The sequence below is a fragment of the Balaenoptera acutorostrata genome, chromosome 19, assembly GCF_949987535.1.
Source record: "Balaenoptera acutorostrata chromosome 19, mBalAcu1.1, whole genome shotgun sequence".
NCBI lineage: Eukaryota > Metazoa > Chordata > Mammalia > Artiodactyla > Balaenopteridae > Balaenoptera > Balaenoptera acutorostrata.
Window position 1 is genome coordinate 7,062,539 of NC_080082.1, and position 22,110 is coordinate 7,084,648.

Here is a 22,110-nt window from a genome sequence, read left to right on the forward strand (position 1 = left end):
CATTTGCATTTCCCTGATGATTACCGATGCTGAGCACCTTTTCATATACCTCTAGGCCATTTGTATGTCTTCTTTAAAGAAACATCTTCAGGTCCTTTGCCCATTTTTAAGGCAGGTTATTTGGGGTGTTTGTTTGTTTGTTTGTTGCTATTGAGTTGTAGGAGTCTGCTATTCAAATTGAGCGCTGCTTGGGAAAGCCTCTGGTCCCGTGGTTTTAATTTGGGCTTCTCAAAAAACGGGTAGATGACCTAAATAGACATTTCTCCAAAGAAGACATACAGATGGCCAACAGGCACATGAAAAGACGCTCAACATCACTAATTATTAGAGAAATGCAAATCAAAACTATAATTATGTACCACCTCACAGCTGTCAGAATGGCCATCATCAAAAAGTCTACAAATAACAAATGCTGGAAAGAGTGTGGAGAAAAGGGAACCCTCCTACATTGTTGGTGGGAATGTAAGTTGGTGCAGCCACTATGTAAAACAGTATGGAGGTTCCTCAAAAAACTAAAATAGAGATGCCATATGATCCAGCAATCCCACTCCTGGGCATATATCTGGGCAAAACTATAATTCAAAAAGATACATGCACCCCTATGTTCACAGCAGCACTATTCACAATAGCCAAGACATGGAAAAAACCTAAATGTCCATCGACAGATGAATGGATAAAGAAGATGTGGTACACGTATACAATGGAATACTATCCAGCCATAAAAAAAGAAGGAAATAATGCCATTTGCAGCACATGGATGGACCTAGAGATTATCATACTAAGTGAAGTTAAGTCAGAAAGAGAAAGACAAATACTGTATGATATCACTTATATGTAGAATCTAAAATATGACACAAATATGGGACTTCCCTATTGGTCCAGTGGTTAAGACTCTGCGTTTCCAACGCAGGGGGCTCGGGTTTGATCCCTGGTTGGGAGACTAAGATCCCATATGCTGTGGGGTGTGGCAAAAAAAAAAAATATGACACAAACTTATCTATGAAACAGACTCACAGACATAGAGAGCAGACTTGTGGTTGCCAAGGAGGAGGAGGAGTGGGGGAGGGTTGGATTGGGAGTTTGGGATTAGCAGACGCAAACTATTATATATAGAATGGATAAACAACAAGGTCCTACTGTATAGCACAGGGAACTATATTCAATATCCTGTGATAGACCATAATGGAAAAGAAGATGAAAAAGAATGTATATATATACGTATATGTATAACTGATTCACTTTGCTGTACAGTAGAAATTACCACAACACTGTAAATCAACTATACTTGAATAAAATAAATTTTTAAAAAACATAAATGAAGGACTTCCCTGGTGGCGCAGTGGTTAAGAATCCGCCTGCCAATGCAGGGGACACGGGTTCTATCCTTGGCCCGGGAAGATCCCACACGCTGCGCAGCAAGTAAGCCCGTGCGCCACAGCTGCCGAGGCTGCACTCTAGAGCCTGCACGCCACAACTACTGAGCCTGCACGCCCTGAAGCCCATGAGCCACAACTACTGAGCCCACACGTTGCAACTGCTGAAGCTCTCGTGCTCTAGGGCCCGTGCTCCACAACAAGAGAAGCCACTGCAGTGAGAAGCCCGCGCACCGCAATGAAGAGTAGCCCCCGCTCGCCGCAACTAGAGAAAGCCCGCACGCAGCAACAAAGACTCAATGCAGCCAAAAAGTAAATAAATTGTTTTTAAAAAATGAAATAAACAAGGCTGATTGAGCAAAGCTGATCAATGCCCTTGGATAATGGTTCTCTCTGACTGGGGAGGGGCAGAAGACAGGCTCTTGGGGACCTGTGATGGTCTCAATTTTGATCTGGTGATTAACATGAGGTGGTCACCCAATGAAAATGTATTGAGCCTTATGCTTACAACTTGTGCGACTTTATGTTATACCTCAATAAAAAAATTAGTATTTTTAAAAGGCTGTTCAATGTGTTAACAGGTTGTCTCTGATTTATGTTTCTGCCTTCAGTGTTTTCTACATATGCTTTACTGAGCATGTCTTAGCTATACGAGAAAGCCAAATGTGTTTCAAAATCAAGGTTGTCACAGGTCACTTTTCTGCATTATGTCATGCAACAATAAAAACATTAAAATACAAGGGCATTAGCTAAAGGGAAGAGGAAGCATTTAAAATCTTTGCCTGGGGCTTCCCTCGTGGTGCAGTGGTTAGGAATCCACCTGCCAATGCAAGGGACACGGGTTCGTGCCCCGGTCCGGGAAGATCCCACATGCCACAGAGCGGCTAGGCCCATGAGCCACAACTACTGAGCCTGCGCGTCTGGAGCCTGTGCTCCGCAACAGGAGAGGCCGCGACAGTGAGAGGCCCGCGCACCGCGATGAAGAGTGGCCCCCGCTAGGACCCTTCATGCAGTAAATGCATTAACCCCTCACAACAAAGTTAGGAAGCTCAATTATTCTCATGTCTCTTTTACCGATGAGGAAACGGAGGCTCAGAGGTGTTAAATGATTCACAGAGGTGACCCAGCACTTGGTGGCAGAGCTGGACTCTGAAGTCGAGTGACTTCTTCAAGATCTGGGGTTATGTCGACTCCCACAAAGGACTCTTGCTTCTCCTGGGGGTTCTCAGGGAGGTCTAAGACACACTCAGAGATGCTGGGCCTACAGAATCAGAACCTTGAGGATGGGACCTGGGGATCTGCATTTTAACCACCCCACCACTCCACCCTATGATTCTTTTGTACCCTCTAGTATGGGCAACAGTGCCTTCTGATGAAACAAGGAAGAAACACATCATGGGCCTTTTCAGAGGTGGAAAGCAGTCTGGGCACTTTGGGCAGATATAGGAAGGTATTAGGTGTAAAGATAAGGAGGTTATGCCTGGCAGATTCCAGAAAGATGACCTCATTAATGAGTTCCTTTGGGAGAGGGGGCATTGACTAATACTCCCCCCATGGAATCCATGACGAATTCTCCTTAAACACCAATTTGACAGGTCACTCATTCAGTCATTCAGCTTACCTAAATACCTGTTGAATGCTATGTGCCAGTCACTACTCTAGGTTCTGAGGATAAGAAAAGGAGAGATTCATTCTCTATTAAGAGGTCGCAGCTAGTGGGAAAGATTAGCAGGTAAAAAAAAATGGTTACTCACCTGTTAAAATGGCTAAACTAAAAACACCTGACGGGGAATTCCCTGGAGGTCCAGTGGTTAGGACTCGGCACACTCACTGCTAGGGCCCGGGTTCGATACCTGGTTGGGGAATTAAGATCCCACAAGCCTCGCAGCACGGCCAAAACAATAAATAAAAATAAATATAATTTAAAAAATAAAAACACCTGACAATAGCCAGTGCTGGAGTGCACGTGGAGCCACTGATGGGAATGCAAAATGGTGCAGCCTCTTTGGAAAACAGCTGGGCAGTTTCTTAACAATTTAAATACGCTTACCGTACAATGCAACAATCCCACATCTAGGTGTCTACCTGAGAGAAATAAAAACATACGTCCATGCAAAGATCTACACACTAACGTTTACAGCAGCTTTATAATCACTGAAAACCGGAAACAGCACAAATGCCTTTCAACTGGTGAAGAGATAAACAAACATCCATATACTGAAATAGCAGCCACGGATAAAAGGGAAGAAACGCCAAGGATGCTAAGTGAAAGATGCCAGCACCAAAAGACCACATAGCTATGATTCCATCGATAGGACATTCTGGAGGAGGCAAAACCACAGGGACAGAAAATAGATCACTGGGTGCCAGAGACTGGGGGTGTGGAGGGGGGGGTGACTACAAAAGAACATAACAGACTTTGCGGGGTGGGGGCAGATGGAACTGTTTTACATTTGGCCGTGGTAGAGTTACATGACTTTATGAACTTGCCAAAACTCGTAGAACTCTGTACCCAAAAGGGTGAATTTTACTGAGTGTAAATCATATTTTATTAAGAAAAAAAAAAAGATGATTACAGTACAGGTGTTAAGGCCGAGGTTGAGAGAGAAGGGATAATTAACGCAGGTTTGGGGGAAAAAAATGAGAAGAGAGGATCAGGAAGGCTTCCTGAAGGTGGTGATCCTTTCACTGAGACTAGAGAAAGGATGGGAGTTCAAGTTCCGAGAACGTGAAGTTGAACTGGGAGGAGAGGAGAGAGGGCGGGATCTCAGACAGGGGAACCGCCTGAGTGACGCACGCTCTGGGAGTGACTCAGTTCTGCTGGAGTGAGGGCTGGATGTGCCTGGAGGGGAAGGAAGGCAGGCAGGGCTCCACTCAGGCAGGGCCGGCTGAGTCCTGCTGAGGCATCTGGACTCTACCCGGGAACAACGGGAGCTACCGAGGGTCTCAGAGCAGAAAAGTGACTTGGATGATTTCTGGTTTGTTAAACTCACAGTTGAGCAGGAGGAGGGCGGGATGAGGGAGCCGGGCTGAAGGCAGGAGGGCTGGTCGAGACGTTCTTTGCCTACGGTTGTGCGTCCTTGGCTGAGGCATTCTGTCACTCAGCAGACATTAACCAAGCACTTGCCACTTGCCAGGCACTGTTAACAGAAGCCGGGGATATAAGAATGGACCCAAACTCCCTGTGTCTCTTGCATTCTACTGGGGAAGACAGACCATAAACGAGGAAACACAGTGTCAAGGTCATTGCAGATGGGGTGGAGCAGGCGAATATTACGGGGGAAGTGAGGGAGGTGTTTGGACCTGGCGGCACAAAGGCCTCTCAGAGGAGGTACCATCGGAGCAGATGGGAGGCGGAGGGGCGAGGGGCCGGCTCCGGGAGGCTCTGGAGAAGGAACTTCTCAGGCAAAAGCAAAGGCCCCAGCGACACACCTGATCGCTTTCGAGGGTCACACAACGGGTGCAGGATGTGGAACCCCTAAAGCCCTGGGGTGGGGGGCAGCTATGCCTCCCTGGGGTCTCTGTTCCCGCAGGAGGGGGACAGGGGCTTCGCCGGGAGCAGCTATGTTTCCCTTCATATTCCGGTGAATAACAGTTTAAGGGCCCGAGTGTGAGAGCGGAGAGAACAGCCTGAATCCATAAGGGCAGCTTTCCTCTCGGGTCTAAAGGTCACAGCCGTTGCCATTATAAACAGCGCCCATGTGGACACAACGACAGCAGCTCCAGAGTCGGGGAGACTCAGGACATACCTGGGAAGGCCAAGCTGGATTTTCACATTTAAAAAAATTTTAAAAAGACCCTAGCAAGCAAACGCACATCAGTGACTGGTGACTCATGTGTTTCCCGAATCCTCCCCGTCAACAGAGCAGGCCCTGCTCAAGTCTCTCCTGGCCTGTCACCTCCCTCGGCCACACAGCATGGGGTCCACAGGGGTCATTCCTGCACAGATTGAACCTTTGCATCAAGCCACTAATCGGCCAGCCAGACCCCCAACTTGTAAGGGACCAAAATGTCACTGACAAGTGCATTGGTCTCCTGGGGCTGCTGTAACAAAGTACCACTGGGGAGCTTAAAACAACAGAAATTCATTCTCTAATAGTTCAGGAGCCAGGAGTCCGAAGTCAAGGTGTCGGCAGGGTTGGTTCCTCCTGGAGGCTCTGCGGGGGCCAGCAGCCCTTGGTGTCCCTCAGCATGCAGATGCACCACTGCAGTCTGGGCCTCCACTGTCACATGGCTTCTCCCTGTGAGTCTGTGTCTGCACACCATCTTTCCTCTGCGCCTCTCTGCATCCTCTCTTCTTTTGCTAAGGAGACCAGCCATTGGATTTAGGGCTCACCCTAACCCCATATGACCTCATCTTAACTTGACTACATTGGCAAAGACCCTATTTCTGGACTTCCCTGGTGACGCAGTGGTTAAGAATCCGCCTGCCAGTGCAGGGGACACGGGTTTGAGCCCTGGGCCAGGAAGATCCCACATCCATGGAGCAACTAAGCCCGTGCGCCACAACTATGGAGCCTGTGCTCTAGAGCCTGCGAGCCACAACTACTGAGCCCACGCGCCACAACTACTGAAGCCCGCGTGCCTAGAGCCTGTGTTCCACAACGAGAGAAGCCACCGCAATGAGAAGCACACTCACCGCAAAGAGTAGCCCCCGCTCGACACAACTAGAGAAAGCCAGCGTGCAGCAACAAAGGCCCAACGCAGCCAAAAATAAATAAATAAATAAAAGATCTTATTTCCAACTATGGTGACATTCTGAGGTTCCGGGTGGACATGAATTTGGGATGGACCCTATTCGACCTAATCCACAAGGTAACAAGCAAGATGGAGAACACAGGGCTTGCCACCAGCTTCTCAGAGACCTGGAATTACCAGAGAGTTCAGCTTGTGGCTGAAAAGACAACCACAAGGGGTGAGGGTGAGACCCCCCCCCCACAAGGGTATGCCTGGGTGATAATCCATGGGGCTAAACTGCCTTCCGAGGAGAGTGAGGTACTCAAAAGCCACCTGTGGGCAACTGTATTTTCCAAAGACACCTGTCCATACCATCTGCTCTTCCACAATGTGACACTGATATTCCTCCTTTAAGAGGTGGGGTTCAGGTCCCCTTCCCTTGAACATGGCCAATCTTTGTAACCTTTTATAACTGCCTCAATAGAAGGTGGCAGAAGGGACAATGCATGAAGCTTCTGCCTGGCTCAGGACGCACACCTTAGGAGCCCCAAGCTGACTTAAGAAGACCAGCTCCCCTGAACTCACCATGTTGGAGAGTCTGAAGAGAGAGACTGCACAGAGATGACGAGATGCCCAGGGAGCCCCAGCTGCTCCAGCTCCCCTCTGGTCAAGTCCCTCCAGCCCAGCACCAGATATGAGCATGAAGCAGCCTTTGAGATGGTCCCAAAACAAATCAGCACCTGCCTGCAATAGCATGAGAGACTCCCCACCCCCAGCCAGAACTGCCCTGCCTCTCCCAAATTCCTGACCCATAGAAACCATGATAGACCATCAATGAGCGTTGTGGTTTCAAGCCAGGGCGAATTTGTTACGCAGCAACAGATAACTGGTACAAGGGGTCTGCTTTGCTGAGTGGGGTTTGCAAGTCTGGGGCAGAGCAGGATTGTCCAAGGCAGTGGAAGCAAGGCAGGGCTTCTGAACACCAGGCTTGTGTTCAGAAGCTGGTGACGGGAGAAGCAGGTGTCAGAGGGCACATACCTGGCAAAGGCAGTAGCAGAGACACCCAGCATCCAACAGCAGCAGGACCAGAGGCTAAAGCCTCCAAGCCCAGGGGAACCAGCTGTGCTGTCTGTGCCTGACCCTGGCAGGGGCGACCTGTGCCTGGTTCTGCCTTGCTTCTGGTCGTGTAGATTCCAGACCTGGATCTCTGTCCTTCCAGAGAGTGTGCAAGCCACCTAATATCCTTCAAAAAATTCCTTGTTTTTGCTAACACTAGAATGGGTTTGTCCTCTACCTCCTACAACTAATGGATACATTGTATGGTCGAGATGACTCCTAACTATGTAAAGAAAACTATGTACACCTAAAAGACTGGAAAGGAGCTGTTGACAAGTGCAGAGTGGAAAGAATGACATACTACGGTTTAAGGGGAAATTGACATGTATATGTCTATATGTATAAACCAGCTCCAAAAAATCACTAAGAAAGTGGTAATAGTGGGTGTCCCTAGGAGGAGTTTGGGTGGCTGGGGCTCAGGGCAGGAGACTTATTTTAAACCTTTAGAATTCTGTAGTTGTGCAAATATTACCTGTCAAAAAATAAATACCTAACTGAATTGATAAGAAGGATAAAGAGGGACTTCCCTGGTGGCACAGTGGTTAAGACTCTGCACTCCCAATGCAGGGGGCCCGGGTTCGATCCCTGGTCTGGGAACTAGATCCCACACGCATGCCTCAACTAAGAGTTCGCATGCCACAACTAAGGAGCTGGCGAGCTGCAACTAAGGAGCCCTTGAGTCGCCACTAAGGAGCTCATGTGCCACAACCAAGAAGCCCACCTGCCACAACTAAGACCCGACGCACCCAAATAAATAAATAAATAAATATTAAAGAAAAAAAAGGATAAAGGAAAAGGAAACATTATTAAACACTAATCAGGGTGGTCTCAGGTGGTTATTTTTCCACCTCTTTATACATTTCTCTATTTTTCAAATATCTTAGCATGGGAATGTATACTTTAATAATCAGAAAAAAAGGCACCAGGAAAAAGGACTGAAGCCCACAAAATGGAAGAAGATACTTGAAAATCATATATTTGTACCTTGTATCTAGACTATACAACTCAATAATAAGACCAATAACCCAATTTAAAAATGGGCAAAAAAATCCAAATAGATGTTTTTCCAGAGAAGATATACAAATGACCAATAAGCACGTGAAAAGATGCTTTTCATTAGCCATCTGGAAATGCAAATTGAAATCACATGAGATACCACTTCACACCCACTAGGATTGCAAACCTGAACAAGAAAATAACAAGCGCTGACAAGGATGAGGGAGAAATTAGAAGCCTCATACACTGCTGGTGGGAATGTAAAATGGTGTAGCTGTTTTGGAAAACAACCTGGCAGTTCCTCAAAAGGTTAAACAGAGTTATTATATGACTCAGCAATTCCATGCCCAGGTGTATACCCAAGAGAACTGAAAATGTTCACAAAAACACTTGTAATGACGTTAATATCAGCATTACTCATAACAGAGGAAAGGTGGAAACAATCCAGATGCCCACCAATGAATGAATGGATAAACAAATTGTGGAATATCCGTAGGATGGAATATATTCAGCAATAAAAAGAAATTAAGTACTGATACACACTACAACATGAATGAACCTCGAAAACATTAGGCAAAGTGAAAGAAGCCAGTCACGAAAGACCACCTAGTGTGTGATTCCATTTACATGAAGCGTCTAGAACACGCAAAGCTATAGAGACAGAAGGTAAATTTGTGACTGAAGGTGGTTGGGGAAAAGGGGAAATGAGGAGTGGCTGCTTAATGGGTATGGGGTTTCTGTTTGGGGTGATAATAAATGTTCTAAAATTAACTGTGGCGATGGTTTCACAACTGTGTGAATACACTAGAAGCCACTGAATATACACTTTAAATGAGTGAATGGTATGGTTTGTGAATTATGTCTCAAACTGTTCAAAGTGTAAAAAAACAGAACTGAAGGAAAATGTCAAACAATGGCTTTTTTCTGTTGGTTTGGGATTGTGTGTGTGTGTGTGTGTGTGTGTGTGTGTGTGTGTGTGTGTGTGTGTGTGTGCGCTTTGTTTCCAGGGCCTGGCACAAATTGGAGTCCAGCAAATGTCTACTGAATGAACGGATGGACAAATGACAAAATGATGGCTAGCTGGATGGATGGCTGGATGGCTGGATGGCTGGATGGCTGGATGGCTGGATGCCTGGATGGTGGGAGCCAGCCTCCAAGATGGTTTGGCTCCAATGATCCTTGTCTCCTGGGTTTATGTCCTTGTGTTGCCTCCTCCAACACTGAACAAGGCATGATTCTGACTTAACAGAATCCTGTAGAAGGGACAGTATATGACGTGTCAGGCTACGTTATGAAGGCATTGTGGCTTTTGCTTTGGTCTCTAGGGCCACTCTCTCAGGGGGAAGCCAGCCACCATGCTGTGAGGACACTCAAGCAGCCCTCTGGAGAGGCTCAGGTGGAGAGGGACTGAGACCTCTCACCAACAGCCAGCATGAACTAGTCAGCCATTCCTGAATTCCTGACCCTCAGAAACCATGCAACAATTATTACAATTATTGTTGTTGTTTAAACCACTAAGTTTTAGGGTCAAGAAGCAACAGATTACTAATAAAGATTTATAAAGACATGGATGGATGGATGGATGATGGATGGCAGGTGGACAGATGGAAGGATGGGTGGGTGGGTAGGTGGGTGGATGGATCGACAGGTGGATGGATGTATGGATGGAAGGAAGGAGGAATGGGTGGGTGGATAGAATTTTTAATTTGGGTCCCTCCTAGGGCTTTCTTTTTTCTTTGACTCACACAAAAGTAAAGGAGATGCAACTACTCCAACATGATTCTCAAAACTCTCCATTTCAGTGGAGTTCAGGCTCAGGCAAACATCCATGAGCAAAAGATACGAGGTCACTACCCTTCCTACTGTACTTCCTCTCCCTCACCCAAGGAAGCAGCAAGTGGAACCATCTGGGATCTTTTACATGATCTCAGAAAACATGTGTAGAGGCCTGGTGTGTCTGTTCCAGGTCCCAGAGTTCCCAAGAAGGATCAGACTTGGAACAAACGGCCGAGGAAGCAAGATAAGGTGGTGGGGTCACTGAATGAGCAACACATCTGGTTCAAAGCATAGCTCCCTTGCTTGGGCAACTCATTTACCCTCCATGTGCTCCCAGTTCCTCATCTACAAAACAGAGCCAGTGACACCCCCCTCGTGAAGGCTGTGACTCTTCAACACCAATATGAATGAAAGGTTCATGAGGGACCTGGGTGCTAGGACTTACCTTCCTTCTCCCCCCTACCCAGCTCTCTGCTTGTCCTCCCCTGGCCCGCGACGGTGTATGGCATGGTCACCTGCACCAGCTCGGGCTTCAGATGACCTGGGCTGGACTCCAGGCTCCGCTCCTCTGCTGTGTAAACTTGGGCACAATACCAAACCTCTCTGTGCCTCAGTTTCCTCACCCGTAAAATGGGGATAGTAATAGTAGCTGCCTTATAACTTTGTTGTGAGCATTAAAGGAGATAATCTTCTAAATCACTAAGGTCGGTGACTGGCCACATAATATGCACTCCATGAACGCTGGCAGTAATAATACAGATAATAATAATACAGCATATCACTACCATCCCGTCAAGCTCTGTCTGAAAGGCAGGAGTGGCGCTGGCAAGTTATCCGGTTGGCTTCCAGGAACAAGGCTGCCGTCCACTTGGCCTCCCCGACTGTCCTGGGCTTGGCCACCCTACACTTCATCCTGATGGAACAATGGCGGCTCCACCACTCGGCTGAGCACCACCCCACTCAACCTCTGAAATCCCACCCTGCCCTTGAACAAAAAGCCCATCTTTCCTCCCAGAAATGCTGTCACCTTCCCTGGTCTCCATGGAAACAGACTACATGGACCGGCCTGGAGTCAGGGCAGGTTTGGGATGACTGGAGGCATGGCCACACCCTTACCTGGGGGCACCAGGGGAACGACTGTCTTTCCGTGGACTTTGTGGAACACTCTTTTCCTGATGGCCTGGAGCTCTGGGGGAGAGCACAGTCTCAGTGTCCTCGAGGGGTGTCCTCGGAGCTTGCAGACACGGCTTCAGGAGCTGAGGGCAGGTGCTTCAGTTAAAGGCACAGGCGGGGCTGGTCTCCCCTGGACGGCCACCTCCCTGCTCGGTGGGGCAACACCTCCCTGCTTGCCAAGACTGACACATGTTCTATCTCCTGACCCCCAACCCACAAGAAGGGGAAGGGGGTTTTTCCAGCCTCACTCTACAGATCAGGACACAGGGGCTCAAGAGAGGCCAGGCACTTTGCCTAAGGACACAGAGCTGGCTCTTCCTCTTCAGACACGTCCCTCACTTTGTGCTGTTGCTGGGGGGATGACCTTGGTGGGGGTCACCACTTCTGAGCCAGCTTGGAAAGTCAGCTCGACGCCTGGGGCAAAATTCAAACGCTGCAGTGCCTGGGACAGAGTAGGTGCTCAATAAATATTTCTAAAAGCCATGTCCTTCTTTTTTACATAATAATTATCTTTAAAAATAAAAATAATAATAACTAATTTTTTAATAACTACAATGTGCCAGGCATTTCCTACATGTTACTCTACTTAATCTTCATGGCATATTCTATTTAATTTTATTTAATATCCCAGAGCAGGTTATTAGTGCCACGTTGGGGATTTCTGCAAATATTTAAGACAGGCCTGGATTTGACAAACCTAGGGAGAAGAGTCAGGAGGGGTAGGGTCTCCATTAGTGAGCTCTGCCAGAGGGCCACGCAAAAAGTCATCCACTAAAGCAGGTGGTGACCCCTTACCAGGTCCTCGAGGAGGATAAACTGTGAAGTGAAGTGCACTGCTTTGTGAATTTCCAAATCACCTACCACGTGGGATGAGGTGCAAAGGACAGAGAAAAGACAAATGGGAAAGGAGAAGGATGGGGAAGGAAGGGAGTGGGGGGAGGGGAATGGGGAGGTCATTCCAGAGGCTTCTCTGTCCCCTCCTACCACAGGTGAAGGTGGCAAACCTAAAAGTGGGTTCCCAGGACCTGGGGTCCCTGGGTCAACCCCCAAGCATGGTCCCCAAGGACCCAAGTCCTCAGCTTGCCAGGCCTGGCCTTGCCTTCCTCCTGGAATCGCCCCAGGCCAGCAGGGCTGTGACGGGGACCCAGGCCAGCTGACCAGGCAGTGCCCTCACACCAGCTTAGCCTCCACCAGAGGTGGGACTGGCCTGGCCCTAGCCACCTCCTCTCCCTCCACAGCCACCCCTCGCTACCCCGCACACTCCAGCTAACTCCGCAAGATGGAGCACCAAACCAGCACTCCTCTCATCTCCAGCCAGAGCGCCTCTTCCCGCCCCTGTAATCATGGCTAGGGCCTGTCTTCGGTCATCCTCCCAGCTGCCTCATCCCCTCCCAAGCTCAGGGCCCAGACTGAACCTGGTCATGGAGAACAGTACAGTCAAGCTCAAAGGAAAGAGGAAAGGGCTCCTCCTTGCCTGTGCCAGTGCCCGCGTTGGTCAGCACCCAAAGTTTCCCCTCCGGTCCAGCTCAGGCTCTCCCAGAGGTGGTCCAAGGCATGGCTTTCTGGCTTTTGTCTTCAAAGGCCGAGGCCATGGACATGGAGAGAGGGACTTCCCCCAGATGAAGAGAGATTCCCAGAGACCTGGAAAAGGTGAAAAAGAAATCTGAGTCCTGGGGAAGGACCAGGGCCAGCCCTAAGGGATGTTCCACGGCAGGGTCAGGCTGGTAGGGTGCTGCAGAAGCAGTAAGATCGCAGGATCGGACCTCAGCAAGCACACAGGCACCAGCAACCAGAGCTAACAGTTACTAGCACTGCCGGTGTGCCAGGCACCATTCCAAGTAAAATTCTAATTACCACCACAGCCCCATGCGGCAGGTGCTCGTGCATCCCATGTTACAGCAGAGGAAACTGAAGCACAGAGAGGGTAAGGGACCTGCCCAAGGTCACACCACTTGGAAGTGGCAGAGCCAGGGTTGGAACCCACCACGTCGAGCTCCTGATTCCACCACCCTCTGTCGTCAGTACATCCAGAGGGGCCTCCCCAGTGCTTGGGCCCAAATTAAAAACCAACACATCAAACAGAATTACCATATGACCCAGCAACTCCCCTTCTAGGTGTACACCCAAAAGAACTACAATAGGGAGTTGAACAGATATTTGCACCGTTATGTGTATTAGCAGCATTATTCACCATAGCCAAGATGCGGAAGCAACCCAAGCGCCCACTGATGGATGAGTGGGTAAGCAAAACGTGGTCTAGACACACAACGAAATCTTATTCAACCACAAAAAGGAGAGAAATTCTGACACCTGCTACAATGCAGATGAACTTTGAGGACCTGACGCCAATTGAAATAAGCCAGTCACAAAAAGACAGACACTGTATGATTCCACCTATATGAGGCATGTAGAGTAGTCAGATTCGTAGAGACAGAAAGTAGAAGGGTAGGTGCCAGGGGCTGGGAGAGGGGAAATGGGGAGTTAGTGCTTAATGCGGACAGAGTTTCAACAGGGAAAAACAAAAAGTTCTGGAGATGGATGGTAGTGATGATTGCAGAACAGTGTGAATGTACTTAATGCCACAGAAGTGTACACTTAAAAACAGTTAAGGGCTTCCCTGGTGGCGCAGTGGCTAAGAATCCGCCTGCCAATGCAGGGGACACGGGTTCGAGCCCTGGTCCGGGAAGATCCCACATGTCACAGAGCAACTAGGCCCGAGCGCCACAACTACTGAGCCTGCGCTCTAGAGCCCACGAGCCACAACTGCTGAGTGCACGTGCCACAACTACTGAAGCCCGGGTGCCTAGAGCCCGTGCTCTGCAACGAGAAGCCACCATAATGAGAAGCCCGCGCACCTCAAAAAAGAGCAGCCCCCGCTCGCCCCAACTAGAGAAAGCCCGCGTGCAGCAACAAAGACCAACGCAGCCAAAAATAAATAAATAAAATAAATAAATTTATTTAAAAAAAAAACAAAGGTTAAGATGGTTGATCTTATGTTATGTAAATTTGACCACAAGAATCAAAACAAACCCAGGGCTTTGGCTCAACACTGGGCCGGGCACCCCAACAATGGCTGACGCTGATGTTTCACCAAACTGGCTAGATGGGCTGAGAGGCTACAAACTAAAAAAAAGTGGTATTCCTTGCGGACCTGAGCTTGAGGGCCATACCTGCTGCATGAGGGAAGCCGGGCAGCTAGGCGGGTGGGAGTCGAGACAGGGCAGAGGTCAAGAACAGAGCCGGGTAGCTGTGACTGGTGGGGGTGGAGGCATCCTGAGGGGCTGAGGCTAGCTGCAGGCTCTGCCTAATAAGAGCTGATACCATTATTAAGCACCTGCTGTGTACCAGGCTCTGTGCTTAGCACGATACACGTAGCACCTCATTTATTCCTTACTATTACAACACTTGGAGGTGTTATTATTTACGTCCATTGCACAGATGAGGAAACTGAGGCTCCAAGAAGAAAAGCAAGCTGCCCAAGGCCCCCAGCTAACAAGTGGCCGAGCAAGGCCTGGACCCTGCATCTCTGGACGCCCATCCTCTTCCCAGGCGGCAGCTCCTCTGCCTCTGGGGGCATTTGTTACTGTGGTGTCCGGCGCTGGGCTGGGATCTTCACCTCCCTGGGCATCCTGAGGGGTCTGGCTGTCTGGGCAGGGGTCCTGGACTTGGGCCACATCCTCCGCGGAAGTTGCTGGGAGCGGATTCTGCCCAGGCAGAGCCTGAAGGGAGGGTGGGCAGCACTGCGTCAGCGTTACGGGCCCCGAAGGGAGCACTCGGGGAGCACGCCTACCCCCCCGCCACTGCTCTCTGGGGCGTGGGGTAGGACCCTGGGAGTGGAGGTGGAGAAGTGCCCGCAGCCCAGCGGGTGAGCGCTTCCAGGAGAGCCTCAGAGGCCACTGCCTGGATGGCTGCCATTAGTGTGGTCACAGCTGCCTCCGCCCCAAGGAAAAGAGGAAGTGGTCAGAAGCAGCGAGAGAGAAGACAGAGAACCTTAAAAGAGGACGTGTCCCAACCCACACTGCCCCCTCCCCTCAGAAGAAAAGGGGCCGAGCTGGCCCAGCGCTTCTTGGAAGCTGCCACCAGCAAAGAGGGAACCTGCTTGAACCCCACACTGATGTTCTGAAAACACTCTAGAACTCTGCGGGCCTCCGGCCCTCCAGCCTTGGGGAGCCCTGAGGTCCGGGGCAGAGGACAGTGGGAGCCCCCAGCCCAGGGCTCACAGCCATGAGCCACGGAGGATGGGGCATCGTGGGGTTCTGGGTTCAAATCCTGCTCTGCCCTCGTTTGTTCTGCGGTTAGAGACAGGTTGCTCACCTTGCTGGGGTGCCAGTTTCCTCATCTGCAACCTGGAGATAACGAGAGCCCCTAGCTTGTGGTGAGCATTCAGTGAGGCTTTAGATATGAAGGGCTAATGCCATGCCTGGTATGCAGTAAGAGCTTAATAAGCATTAGCTATTGTTATGTCAGGGGCATCTCTGAGGCCTGCAGGTTGCCTCTCTCCTCTAGGAGGCTGGGCCTCGGGCTGGCAGCAGGTGGAGACTAGGCATGGGGTACGTCCAGAGAAAACTAGCCACGCTGCTACCACAAGTGGAGAGAGAATCAGAGAAATCTTAGGGACAAAAATGGATGACCCCCATCTCTCCAGAGGCCTACTCTGAACCCCCTGCATAGCACAGTCTAATCGTCAACACCTCCAGACAAGGAGGTGCTACCAACATGCCAAATAGCACAGCACAAAGGGTCTGGGACCCTATCTCGGGAGCTAAGCCAAAACTCTGCTGCTTTGACCTGGATGCAGAATTAGTTGTGTCTGTTCCATCACCATGTTGAACCTAGTTCAGCAGAAACGGTCAGCACCACTCTAGCCTTGTAGTGCAATAGCTGTTTACAGATCTTTTGTTCTGTCATCAAGAAGCAGTCAAGGGACTTCGCTGGTGGTCTAGTGATAAAGAATCCGCCTTACAACACAGGAGATGGGGGTTCGATCCCTGGGCAGGGAATTAAGATCCCACATGCCGCGGGGAAACTAAGCCTGCGTGCCTGCCACAACTACTGAGCTCGCGCGCCCCAACTAGAGCCCGCGTGCCGCAAACTACAGAGCTCATGCGCTCTGGAACCAGCACGCCATGACTAGAGAAGAGAAAACCCTCACGCCACATCTAGAGAGAAGCCCGCATGCCACAATGAAAGATCCCGCATGCCTCAACAAAAGATCCCACATGCTGCAACTAAGACCGAATGCAACCAAAAATAAATAAAATAAATAAATAAATCTTAAAAAAAAAAAAAAAGCAGTCAGTAGGGCTGGGGCTTGAGTGAGGTGAGTGAAGTACCTAGGATGGGCCCCTGAGAGTGAGTACCTCCTTACACTTTGTGTATCCTTAAATTTGGCAACTCCTGAAACGTTCACTCTCAGGGTGGACCTTAGGCCCCTTGCTCACCTCACCCTAGTCTCGGCCTTGGTCATCAGTCTCTAGTTCCTATCACTCCTCCCTCTTTCAAACACTCCTACCACCTCCACTTTCAAACTATTCACCAAGAACCAAACGATATACTTTAAAAGAACTCCCTAGAATTGAAAGAAGGAAGAAACCGGAGTGATGCCTTGGGCAGGAAACTTCGTATTTTTCAAAGCCCTGCATTTCACAGGTTAACTCATTACATTAAGACGCAGAGTGCTCTCTGCTTCAAGTTCAGAAACCTCTTTTCCAAAATACCCTCGTGAAGGAAGCACTGGAAATCTAAATAGAAACGCTTATGAGACATGGTTTCAGAATTTTACACCATTTGTATGTGACAAAACAGCAAGGAACAGTAATATTTCAGCAATTCACACAAGAGGAAACACAATTGGCCAACCCCCCCACCAAAAAAAAAAAAAAGAGTCAACCTCACTAATCATCAAAGAAATGAAAATGAAATGTCATTTTTACATTCTAGTCAAATAATTTGATATCTAACCTTATAAACTGTTTTTTCTTATGTTTATTATAACATATATATCTCTGTGAATATATGCTTCTAGCTAGCTTTTTTTTTTTTTGGAAATGAGATCATTTTTAAACTCACTATAGTGTAGACATCTTTCTGGGCCAGCAAATGCAGCAAACCTCATGGTATATTGTTTTGTTTCGTTTTGTTTTTGTTTTTAATCAGCCATGTCACTTTGCATTCCCTTGTGCACATGGAGACCCATTGCGTTTAGCAGTTGCCTACTGATGGGCTGTTTACAGTTTTGGGTCTTTCTGTTATAAGCAATGCATCTTTGCACATGTATCTTTGAACACCTGGGTGAACATAATCACAGAAAAAAACCATCTGCCATTGTAAATGCTGGATCACGTACCAAAACATATATATATATATATTTTAAATTTTGACAGAAATGCCAAATGGCCCTCTAAATACTTTACTGTTGAATTGGTAACAATATCCATCTAATACTTTGATTTTTTTTTTTTTAATAAAAGGACCGCTTTAAGATTTAAGATTACAGAGATGGTAAAAAACAGCCCAGATGGGCTCAGGGATGAGGTTCTTTGGCTGAGTTAGCTCAGGGTCCCCCAAATAAACCCCCAAACCAGTAATGCATGAACATGTAAATCAAACCCATGCTTTGGATGCCCAGCATTGATGTCTGTTTCCTGCCTGGAGAGCCCCATGTAAAAGCAGCGGCGGGAAGGCAGCTGGGCTGAACTTCAGGCTCCACCTTGGGCCCTCTCCTGCCACCCCCAGCTCTCAGCGCTTGGAGAGGTCCCCTGAAGGAGGGAAGGAGCCAGGCTGCGTCACTTGAAAAGACTCAGTTTCAATCCCAGCTCTGACAGTATCCCACTGGATGACTTTGGACTAGTTGCTAAGACTCTCCGAGCCTCAGTTTTCCTAATCTGTAAAATGGGCCTGATAAAACCTGCCTGGCTCATTCATTGTGATGAGGATCAGATGTGGGAAAGGATGTGAAAGTAACTGGTGTTCCTTCTGCTTTGGGTTTGCTGTCAGGTCTACAGCTGGGGAATAGCGGAGCCCAGTCTGGGGTTTTCTGACCACAAGTGCTTTCCCAGAAACAATCTTCTCTTAAGTTGTTATTTTTTTTTGTCTGAATAGATGATATGCGATACAAAGTTCAAAAGGTCTAAAAGGGTAAGGGTGAGAAGCCTCCTTTTCCCACTCCTGTCCCCCCAACCCCCCATCTCCCCTCCCCAGAGGCAGCCTTTGTCACCTCTTTCTTCTGTCTTCCTCTGGGGTCAGTTTTTGCGCACCTCCACAAAAATGCAGCATTCTACATCTATTGCTCTGCACCTTGCTTTTTAAAAAAATTTTCCAACATTTCCCAAAGCTTTTCCCCTATCAGTGCATATGGAGCTTCCTCATTCTTTTTCCTCCCAACTTTTTACTTTGGAAAATTTCAATGCTATAAAGAAATTTGCAAGAATAGGAAAATAAACAACCATATTTTTTAACTTAGCAACTATTAATCACCAATTATTAATACATGCCATATTTGTTTCATCTCTTTCTCTCTCTTTTTTCTAAACTATCCAAGAGTTAGTATTTCAATCCCAAACACTTCAGCAAGTATCTCCTAAGAAGGACATTCTCCTACATAACCACAATACAATTATCTCATTCAGGAAACTCAATCATCTAGTGTATTGCCCATAATCAAACTTCCCCAGGTATCCAATTTAAAAATCCTTTTAAAAAATTCAGGTTCCAATTAAGGATTTCCCATTGCATTTAACGGTCATGTCTCTTTAGTCTCCTTTAATCTGTAACAGTCCCCAGCCTCTCTTGTCTTTCATGACATTGACATTTTTGAGTGTCCAGGTCAGTTCTGCAAAATATCCCTCAATTTGGACTTCCCTGACTCTTTCCTCAAAACAGATGAAGGTAAAACAATTTTTTTTTTTGCAGGAATAGTATATAGCTGACGTTACACCTCATTAGTTTTGATGGCAACAGAGTATCCCAGTGTATAGAAGTTGTGTAACTGGTCCTTTATCCACAGATGTCTAGATGATTTCCAATCATCTGTTTTATACACAGTGTTACAATGAATATTCTTAAATCTGTCCTCTTGAAAGTTTCTGAGTATAGAGTGTGTCTGGAGGGTAAACTCTTAGAAGAGGAATCACTGTACCTACATATATAGATGCATCTGTAATCTTGAAAGCTACTGCCAAATGGCCCTTTCTAGAGGATGTATTTATTATTAGTGGGAGTATTAGTGTGACGACGCTTGCCCCAGAAGCTTGTCATATTTTTAAACTTTCATCTCCCTGAGTCCTGGCTCGCAGGGCCACGCAGCCTTGCAGAGCCACTGTCTGACAAGATTTCCTTACATTTTCCCCTATGACCTTTGACTGGAATCCGAATAAAATCCTACCTTTCAAAGACAAAGTCCAAAGAATTCTCCTGGAGCAGAATTCTTGATATTTGTTACAATACACATCCATTTGTTCATTAAGCTGCTACGATTCAAAAGGAGGGATTTGTTAAGCAACGCCTGATGGATGCCTGTGAAGTGTGCATTATTAACACGCCCATTTTACAGATAAGCAAACAGGCTGATGAGGTCAAGCAGACTGTTCAGTCCAGTCTGAGCGAGGAATAACCGATCCAGACCAGTTTGCCATCACAGAAGCGGGAATAGCCTCTTCGGATGTTGGGAGTGGACAGATACAAAAATAAATCCTACAAAATAACTCCAAATCCAAAACTTGTTAACGCCCTGCCGCCGCTTTCTGCTCGGGTGAGATCATCTCGGTTCCCACTGCTGGGTTCTCAGACTGTTTGAAAACTCTCTTCCCCAGAACGCATCGCTCTCAGGAATCCTTCGGTCTCTGTGGACTACACTTCCCAGAATACGGTGCGGCCACATCCCGCTGGCGTGTTTCCGCTTCCGGCCTAGGTGTTTTCTGGGAGTTGTGGTCTCTGAGGGTTCCGGAATCGGAAATGCTAGGACCTAAGGGGCAAGGGACTGACCAGGCAGCGAGCCCATGTAGCACAAAGATATCTGGTGGGAATAGATACCGCACTTATAAGCCGGGAGGCACTGGGCAGGCCTGAAATCACGTTCTGCTTCCCTTTACCCAGCAGACTGGCTCTGTCTGTGGTCACACCGCCCTGGGAAGCTATCGGTTGAGACTCTCTGACCGACTTTAGGGTTAGCAGAGGTTCCTTTAGGATCCTGACATTCACTTTACTGCTGAGTCTTCTAAGGGCCCCGAGGTTCCGTCCTTTATTCTGTGACACCATATTGCCCCAGAAGCGCGCCCTGTTTCTTCCTCGTTGAGACACCCGCTCCCTTCTAAGCAGTAAAGAAAAAAAAAAAAAAGGAAGCACCTTTTAAAAGTTATCTTGTGGGGCTTCCCTGCTGGCGCAGTGGTAAAAATCCGCCTCCCAATGCAGGGGACACGGGTTCGAGCCCTGGTGCATGGAGCAACTAAGCCCGTGCACCACAACTACTGAGTCCACGTGCCACAACTACTTAAGTCTGCACGCCTAGAGCCCGTGCTCTGCAACAAGAGAAGCCACTGCAATGAGAAGCCCGCGCACCGCAACGAAGAGTAGCCCCCACTCGCGGCAACTAGAGAAAGCCCGTGCGCAGCAACGAAGACCCAATGCAGCCAAAAATAAATTTATAAAAATATAAAAGTTATCTTTCTCCTTCAGATAGTCAAATCGTTGTATTACAGGCAGGAAGTTCAAAAATAAAGTGTGGACGCTGAAGTCAGCTTCTGAATCAATAGCTGAGAGCAGAGTTCTCAACCTCCTCTCTGTTAAAACCCACAAGCCCAGGCCAACCCAGATCCACTGAACCAGAATCTGCACAAAGCTCCCCACGTGATTCTAACCTGCAGCCAAGGTCATAGCCTCAGGTTTACAGGGAAAATACGAAATGTCTGTATTCTAGATTTACCTACGTTTTCTTACAGGAGCTACCAGACTGCCTGCTTTGAGAGCAGGGAATGTACAGAATTTATCAGTGCATCCCCAACACCCAGCCCGTGCTGCCCAGAATAGGAAGTGTCCTTGGGGTTGATATCCAGCTGATATTTACCATATGGCCAAGTTGCCTGTGGCCATTCAATGTGCAGTGCCCATGCCATCCTGGTTGTTAAATATTTTGAATACAGTTCCTAAGTTATAGTCATTGTTTTGAGAGGGAGAGGGAGAGGGAGATGGGGAGGGGGAGAGGGGGAGAGAGAGAGAAAGAGAGAGAGAGAGAGAGTGTGTGTGTGTGTGTGTGTGTGTGTGTGTGTGTGTCCGGGGGTAGCTAGAATTCAGGAAAATTCAAGCTGGGAGACAGAGAATGGTCAGAGGCGAAGATATTTGGTGGCAACACTAAGAGAATATTGGAACTTAGAGAAAAGAAAGATGTATATGGCCACAGATCATCACGGCAGGCTTCTGGCAACCCTACCCGTTTCTCATAGGTCAGCACTAGGTCACATGCACGTGTCCAATCAGTGGGAAGAGGACGAGGAATGTCATGACTGGCTTAGACCAACCAAGATTCAATCTCTGCGCTGGGCACCCTGGTGTGGTGTCAGCAAGGAGGAAAGGGAACCTATAACACCATGTGTTACTGAACACACCTTCTCTAGTTCAGCCCTGCAGGGACCTGGATGCAAAAGCCAGCGTCTTCACTGGGGTTGATTTACATACAACGAGCATTTATTGATTCATGTATTCTTTACTGAATGTTTACAGAATAATGGAACGTTCCACTGCACAACATTCTTTTTAAAATCCACAACAGTGTTGGGGTTAAGATTAGACATTTTTGTTCAAGAAAAAGCATCATTTCTTTTAATCTCCCCTTCCTTCCCATAGTGCCCAGTCTCGTCGGCTCCTCTTTCCAGCTCTCCAAATTTCTCTCAAAAATTCAAATTCCTTTTCCTGCTATTATTTAGAGCAATTCAGTTCTTTCCCAGCTCCTTTTCCACACTTCCTTCCTCATCACCACCATCACTACTACAGTTGACCCTTGAACAAC

At 48.0% G+C, this 22,110-nt stretch overlaps 1 protein-coding gene across 2 annotated transcripts in view; it reads right to left on the bottom strand.

Moving 5' to 3' along the window:
- PLCG2 (phospholipase C gamma 2) overlaps nt 1-22,110 on the bottom strand; it is a 208,206-nt gene that overhangs the window by 170,864 nt on the left and 15,232 nt on the right. Inside the window, exon 1 of one of the 2 annotated variants that reach the window (XM_057534980.1) lies at nt 11,055-11,161. The exons of the other annotated variant lie outside the window; for it this stretch is intronic. The gene's annotated coding sequence lies outside the window, so the exon portion shown is untranslated. Of the gene's footprint in view, nt 1-11,054; nt 11,162-22,110 lie in introns of those variants that run through there. 2 annotated transcript variants of the gene reach the window in all.